The sequence below is a fragment of the Callithrix jacchus genome, chromosome 7, assembly GCF_049354715.1.
Source record: "Callithrix jacchus isolate 240 chromosome 7, calJac240_pri, whole genome shotgun sequence".
Lineage (NCBI taxonomy): Eukaryota > Metazoa > Chordata > Mammalia > Primates > Cebidae > Callithrix > Callithrix jacchus.
In genome coordinates this window covers 40,701,303-40,708,370 of record NC_133508.1, presented here as the reverse complement: position 1 = coordinate 40,708,370, position 7,068 = coordinate 40,701,303, and the positions used below count along the sequence as shown (strand labels likewise).

The 7,068-nt window shown below is 60.6% G+C and overlaps 1 long non-coding RNA gene across 1 annotated transcript; it reads left to right on the top strand.

Moving 5' to 3' along the window:
- Positions 1–383: 383 nt before the first annotated feature.
- Positions 384–2,272, top strand: LOC118155322 (uncharacterized). The gene is made up of 3 exons (XR_004745673.2): positions 384–465; positions 956–1,047; positions 1,624–2,272. It is a non-coding gene; the product is annotated as an uncharacterized LOC118155322 (long non-coding RNA).
- Positions 2,273–7,068: the final 4,796 nt, after the last annotated feature.

The following is a 7,068-nucleotide window of genomic DNA, read 5'->3' as shown; positions in this document are numbered from 1 at the left end:
TGCTAGAGCCTGGACCATCATCCCTCCTGCTAGAGCCTGGGCCATCATCCTCCTGCTAGAGCCTGGACCATCATCCCTCCTGCTAGAGCCTGGACCATCATCCCTCCTGCCAAAGCCTGGACCATCATCCTTCCTGATAGAGCCTAAGCTATCATCCCACCTGCAAGAGAGCCTGTGTCTGATTTTCAGCCACATCTGCCCTGCAGCTTCAAGGGAGGTTTCTAAGAATCTCATCAAGCTCCACAGAGCCCCCAGTAGGCCCCTTGTGCCTCCTCAGACAGGAACCCCAAAACAGTGGCTTTCTCTCAAGGCTTGTGATGCGGAAAGCAGAAGGCAGCACTCCTACCATCCTCATCAGCACCACCACCCTCACAATGGCCACTGTCCCTGCGTGTCCCAGGTCTCACCTCCACCCTCACTGCAGCCCAGTCAGCCCAGCGAAGCCAGGACACTGTGGAGATGCCTGTAAGTGTCCTCGCCCCCCCCCCCCACTTTTCACCAGCACCAGGGCCCAGGTGCAGGAGGGGCAGCCTCGTCTGATTTCATCAACCTCACACTGGTTCACATGTCTAAGTGCACAGGATCTCCTGGAGCGAGTGACCCAGCTCCAAAACCACACCCTAAGGGGCTGCTTTCGGAGACCACCTTGATCGGGGCTCCCCAGAAAGCAAGCACAGCCTAATGAGCGAGGGCTTGGGGCCATTATCCTAACAGGAAGAACAATCCCAGGAGAAGTGTGACCAATGGAGAGAGGGAAGCCATAGGAGATGGCCTCAAGGAAGATGAGTCACCAGGTGTCCCCTGCACGTGGCCCAGGGAACCCCATGCAGCGATCTGTGCCCAGGACCTTTTGTGCAACAGAAAAGGAGAGGCACTCACATTCCCCACTCCCCCGGGCTCCTGGGCACTGACTGCCCTGCGGGCTCTGGGCACCACCCTGCAGTTTCTTCCTCAGGGACCTGGGCAGGAGGCAAGAGATAGCCCTACTGTGTCGGATGCTGCTGTCTGAAGTCACCCAGAGCCCACATCAAATGGAGAGAAGGGCAGGTGAGGCTCAGAGAGTCTAAGATGGAGCATGGTGGGCGTCTCAGGTGGCAGCTAGTTGGCTAGGTATCTGGTTTTAGGATGCCAGTGTCAGACGTCATGGGCCCAGGGCTGGCCCGGTGTCTGCATGCTGTCCTCCCGTGGCTACTTTTGTGCTACCATAGCTTTGCAATCTGAGCCCTTTTCAAAAAACATCTTCAGCCCCCACTCTGGGGTGATTCACGGCCAGCCTCGCCTCCACTCTGCAGTGCTGGGGACGTGCTGCACGTTGGGCTGATCGAGGTGCTGGGGAGAGGGTGGTCGACGGGCCGAATCCTGCCCCAGCAGCCGGCACGCTCACCAGGGAGAAACACAGGCAAGCACAGCCTAATGAGCGAGGGTGGACCCCTGTGCACGGCTCTTTGTGTTGCGAAGGCCCTGAGGCAGGAACTGCCTGGCATGTCCAGGGGCAGCGGGGAGGCTGCGGTGTCAGGGTCCGGGGCTCAGCAGCTGCTAGGGCTGCAGGCCTGGGGTAGGTCCCCATCTCTCCGTCCCTGGGCTTCCTGCTTGCTGAAATGGTGCCGGTTCTCACCCCCACAGGGCTGCTCTGAAGGTGGCGGAGGGTGGGGCACACATGTCTAGTTGGATAAACTGTGTCTCCTGGGAGAAGCCAAGCCCCAGTTGACCAAGAGGCTCAGGGCCCAGGAGAGGGAACAGGCACAAAAGCAGAGGACCTGGGCTTTGGGATGGGAAACAACGGGCTGCTGACTGCTCTTCTCAGTCGGCCTCATCCGGGCCCCACTTCAGCCCCTGGGGTCCAGCTGTCACAAGAATCCCACTAAGGCAGCTTCGAGCCAATCCCCGCCCTGGACGGGGGATCTCTCTGCCTTGAGCAAGAATCTGTGAAGTCGGTTTAGCACCAATCTCCCTGCCCTGATGCCTCCCCCTTGTCATTTTCCATCCATCCACCAAGCCCCTACCCGGCTCCCGGGCTGTGAACCCCACTTGTCCTGGCATCTGGGATGGAACCGTCTCTCTCCCCTATGCAATAGTCTTGAATAAAGTCTTCCTTGCCAAGGGTCAGAATAAATAAATTTTCTTTACCAGGGCCCCTCCTTTCCTGGTCACACCAACCCAAACCCCGAGGAGGAGAGGGAAGCCAGAGCCCCACCATTCAGGGGCCAGCCCGAGGTCATCGGCTGTCACCTCCTAAGTGCACCCAGCTGACGGGCGTCCCAGAGACCACCAAGGCCACCCCACCCCACCCCCACCTCACGGGAGGGGCAGCCTCGCCTGAATTCATTAATCTCACACTGGTTCATGTGTCAAAGTGCACGGGATCTCTTGTAAAAATGATCCGGCTGCTAATTAGGCTGTTTATAACTTGTTTCCCTGGTCGCTAATGATAATTAACATGCAAATTAGCTCAGGGAGGGGAGGCTCTGGGGCCCCCGGTTCATTACCACGTTAATTACTGTTTGCATACTTAAGTATCACAGATATAAATGGCAGCATTTAGTGTAACGGGCAAGACGATAATTATACCAATGGCATTTTGAAAAGTCATTTCGCTGTGTTATTTTTCTGTGTGATTAATGATTCCGGGTTGCCTGGTTAATAAAGTTCGTTAGTTCACACCAGCGCCGGCTGTGTACACAACCGGCCCCCAGCTCCCCGCCCCACACTCATCAATCTCGCCCCAGGGCCTGTTGGTTGGGAAGTTTCAGGGAAAGGAAAAGACAAAGGAGAACATGGAGCTTCCAGGGCTTCTCCGCGGGACGGAAGCAGAACCCTGCCCTGCCCAGTTGAGTCCGGCCTGTGACTCTCAGCCGACCTCATTCCAGGGAAGCCGGGCTCTCCCCTGCCCAGTGTAACGCAGAGGTTGGAGAAGACGCCTCTGTTCAGCCTCCCTCCCTCATTCCTTCCTTCACTCCTTCCCTTACTTCTCTTCTACCTGCCAGGCACCTGCTGGGGGGCGGCAGCCCCTGCCCTCTTCACCCACACACCAAGGAGGAAACGTCACCGATGCAAAGAGTGTGGGTGGCAGAGGGAGCGGGGCCAGGGAGCAGCAGTGGGGCTGCGTGAGGTGGGAAAGTCGGCCACAGTCTGCTGAAGGAAGGACTGAGTCCAGACCTCCAGGCAGTGGGGCAGCAGCCAGCAGTGCAAAGGCCCTGGGGCAGGAACAGGCTGTGGGGAACAGGATGGGGTCCAGTCCAGGAAGGGGTCAGCATGGCTGGGCTGAGTGGCCAGGCAAGGGCACAGATCCCCAGTGTGGAAGCGGACGGGACCACGGTGGGCAGCCTGGAGTGGGAGCCTCACAGGGGTGAGAGAGATGAGAAGCCATCATGCCCAGGGTATGCCTTGGTGGGGAAGCTGGAGGCCTGCAGATGGGCAGGTGTGGGTGTGAGGACAGACGAGGTCTGGGAGGGGCTGTGGGGTTGTGGCCCCTTCCTTGACCTGGCCCTTCCCCTGGGGCTGCGTGGTCAGAGTCCCTGCAGGCCTCGTAAGATGCTGCATTGCTGAGTGTCCCCTTCGGCCTCAGAAACAAGCTACACAGTTTGGCAAAGCTCCTCCCTACCCAGAGTGCCGGCCCCGAGAGAGCCTCTTCCTCCAGCATCCCCCAAAGGCACTCTGCAGTCCACGGCTGAGCTGTGGGTCCACGAGAACCCCCTGAGCCTCCACGGTGCCAGGATGTGAATATGGCAAACCTGCTCCTCCATAAAACAGACACCTGGCCCTCGGCCTCACCCACAGCAGCCCCAGAATGCAAAGGGGCCCTCAGAAGCCACCCCTGCCGCTGAGATGGCAGCAGTGGGAGCAGCTGGCAGGTGGGGGCAGGAAGATGGAGGCTCCTCCCTCCACTGCAATATTGATCAAGGATGGAACAGGAGCCCCAGGGAATGAGAGGAGCTGGCTCAAGGGTGGAGATGGGCCCTGCCCCGCCTGCCGGCTGCCAGGCCTGCAAGAAGCTTAGCTCGAGAGGGAAGGCGTGGAGCAGAGAGGCCTCCCCGACCCCAGGCTCCTCCAGGGAGGACTGTGCACTTCTCTGCCTGGCTGTCCACCTGCAGGTCCTGCCTGTGTGGCCCAAGGTCAAGAGGCGAAAATTTCATCTGGTGATGGCCATGTCCCCCAGCCCCACCCTGGTCCCCTGAAGCTACCCAGGTCTCCTGGACAATACCTCAGGTAAACACCAGGGCCGGAGGGGCTCCCCTGAGCTGAAGTGCTCCAAGTCATGGGGGAGGGTCCTAAGCCCTGATAGCCAGGGCTCTGAGGGGCTCACACACCCTGGGAGGGCAATCTGGGTCACATGGGATAGAGGTGCCCCTTGGGTGGGGTGGGCACCTAGCCAGGGAAATGACCAGAGTTGCACCTGCTCCCAGGTCAGTAGAGCAGGGGAGCACCCCGAGAGAGCCCAGGGCCAAGGCCCCCCTTTTGGGGTTTGGGGTGCAGCCTTGAGCTGTTGCTAAGGCTTCTCCTCTCTAACCAGGGCTGGCTTAGCCAAATTCATCTCCTTCTCCAGGTGAGCACCTACCGGGGAAGAGGCGCAGGTGGGTGGGGAGGCTGCAGCCCTAGGGAAGCTGCGAGGAGGCCCTGCCTTGCAGAAGGGCATGCAGGCCTGGCTGGGCCCTGGGCCTGGGCTGTGGGGACCCCCTGCTTTGTGCTATAATGGTCAGGGGACAAGGACACGTGCACCACCACCCAGAGGTCACCAAGGCCCAGGATCCTTGCCACCTACGCTGGCAGCCCCCAGTGGCAGGAGCGTGTGGCTCTCCCTCCCAGCTGGGGGGGGATCAGCCTCAGGCTGCCAGCACTGGCGGGGTCTCCAGGGTCCTGCAGGAAGGGGCTTGGCAGCAGCAGCAACTCACAGCTGGTCCTGCCTCCCAGTTGCCGGCCTGACCTTCAAGGGCACTTGGGTGTCTGGAGGACAGGGGTTCCACTGACTAGGATGAATGAAGCACACCTGTTTGCATAAAGACCACGTGCCCTGGATTCCTCCTCCCCGTCCCTCTCAGGGAGGCTCTGAGGCGGCCCTGGGAAGGGTTCCTGAAGATTCCCTTGCCTGATGGGCATACCCGTGCCCACTCTGGGGGAGCAGAAGAGGAGCTCCAGACAGGCGGGAGAGCCCAGCCCAGGGTGGGCGCCTCGCTGCTCTGTGGCACCTGCAGAAAGGGCAGAGTGAGTGCCGCCTGCAGCCGTGCCTGAGCCAGCAGCCCATGCGAGGCCCCGTGAGCCACAACTGTGAGGTCAGCCAACTCCACCAAATCAACTGCTCTCACTGCTGGCTTCTCTGCTGTGCTCCTGCTCAAGCAGAACATTCTGGAGATGGCCCAGAGCTCCTCCCAGAGGGTGGCGACTTTAGCCCAGGCCTTCAGTGTGACTGGGATGGGTCCTGCCGGCGGCGGGCCCTCTGGAGGGCATCTCTGGTGGGGACCGTGTGCTCCTGCTCAGCCTGGCATGGGCAGGCAGGCCCTTTCATTTCTGCAAGTCTGAGTGCAGGGGGTGAGGGGGACTTCGCTAGGGGCTGACGCAGTGTCCTGCCCCTCCTCCCACCTAGCCAGGTCTGACCACGTAAACTGAGGCAGCCAAGCAGGCTCAGAGCAGGAGGAGCAGCCCCCAGGGTGTTGGGAGTAGCTCCTGAGTGCTTTTCAGGGGTCTCAGGACAAGTGGTTGTTGTGGGTGGGGGCCAATTCCTGCGGGTGGGGGCCGATTCCTGCAGGTGGGGGCCGATTCTGTGTGGAGCTGCTCAGTCCTGGCACCCAGGGTGTCAGTGCAAGCCCGTCCAGTCAGGGCCGAATGCTTCCATCACCCTCAAAACCTGTTTTCCCCCGAAGTATCAGATGAGCCAGCTCCCCACACAGTCAGTCCCCAATGGTCTGGAGCAGGACAGTGTGCAGAGGGCAAATGAGCAGCATGCCCTCTGCTAGCCTTGAGTTGGAAGTGGGGGAAATCCATTTGCCTCATATACTAAAGCAACACAAACCCGAACACAAGACCCCGAAACTGCCAGGCACCGGCCTCGGCCTCCCTGCCCAGCTCCACTGCCAACTTTCTTCTGCGGCCAAGTAAGAACCGAGAATGAGAAGTGGGGGATGGCCTGGAGGAGGCCCTGGGGTTACCTGCGTCCAGGTGTGCTGCCCAAAGGCAGGGGCTGTGAGGACCACCAGGCTCATCTAGCCGGTGCCTGTGGGCCCAGGGCAGGGCACCGTGTGCAGGGCAAAGATGCAGGGGGCCTGTCGGCGCTGCTGTGATCACAACTGTTGCGCAGACCTGCCACCTCTGTGCCCCAGGCCTTCCGCAGCCCTGGTGACAGCCCCACTCCATTACAGCTCCCGCCTAATTAGGGCAATTAAAATGAAAGTAATCAACATGGAGTAATGGGAAATTTCTTAATAAAGCTCCCCCACTGCGTTACCCACACAGGCCCTGGGCCCTGGTGAAAGTCAGGGAGCTGAAGAACTAGGCCAGGCAGCCCCAGCCCTGCTGACCCCCCTGCCCTGTACCCTCAGACTTGACCCTGACTGCTCTGCCTACACTGCAGGGGCTCCACAACTTCCCCAAAGGGCGGGGCGGGGGCGGGACCGAGGCCTGGTAACTTCCGGCCACAGTAGGGCGCTGCAGGACAGCCAGGAGGCCTGCAGGTGTTGACGCTCTCCCGGGAAACGCGGGCTGTGCCTTCCCCAACCCACACGCAGCAGTCTCGGGAGCCCCACCCAGGCCTGGGTCACCCAGCCAGCCACATCCCTCCGTCCCCCACCACCCACAAGGGAACCTGGGTCCACAGGGCACGAGCGGCTCAGCCTCCGAGCTGCAGGCCAGTGTGAGTGTGTCCATGGGTCCGAGAGGGGTTGCTGGGGCTGCGTGTTTCACGAGGGAAGAAAGGGCAACTCAGAGCTAGTTCTTCAGGTCAGGAGGCCTCAGGACGGGGAAGAGGGGAGTACCAGGGGCTGTCCCTGGAACCTCAACCTCAGAACTGAAACCCCAATGGGCCAGGGTGGCTCCCCCGACCCAAGGGCCTGGCAGGCACACTGTGTGTGAGAGAGTGAG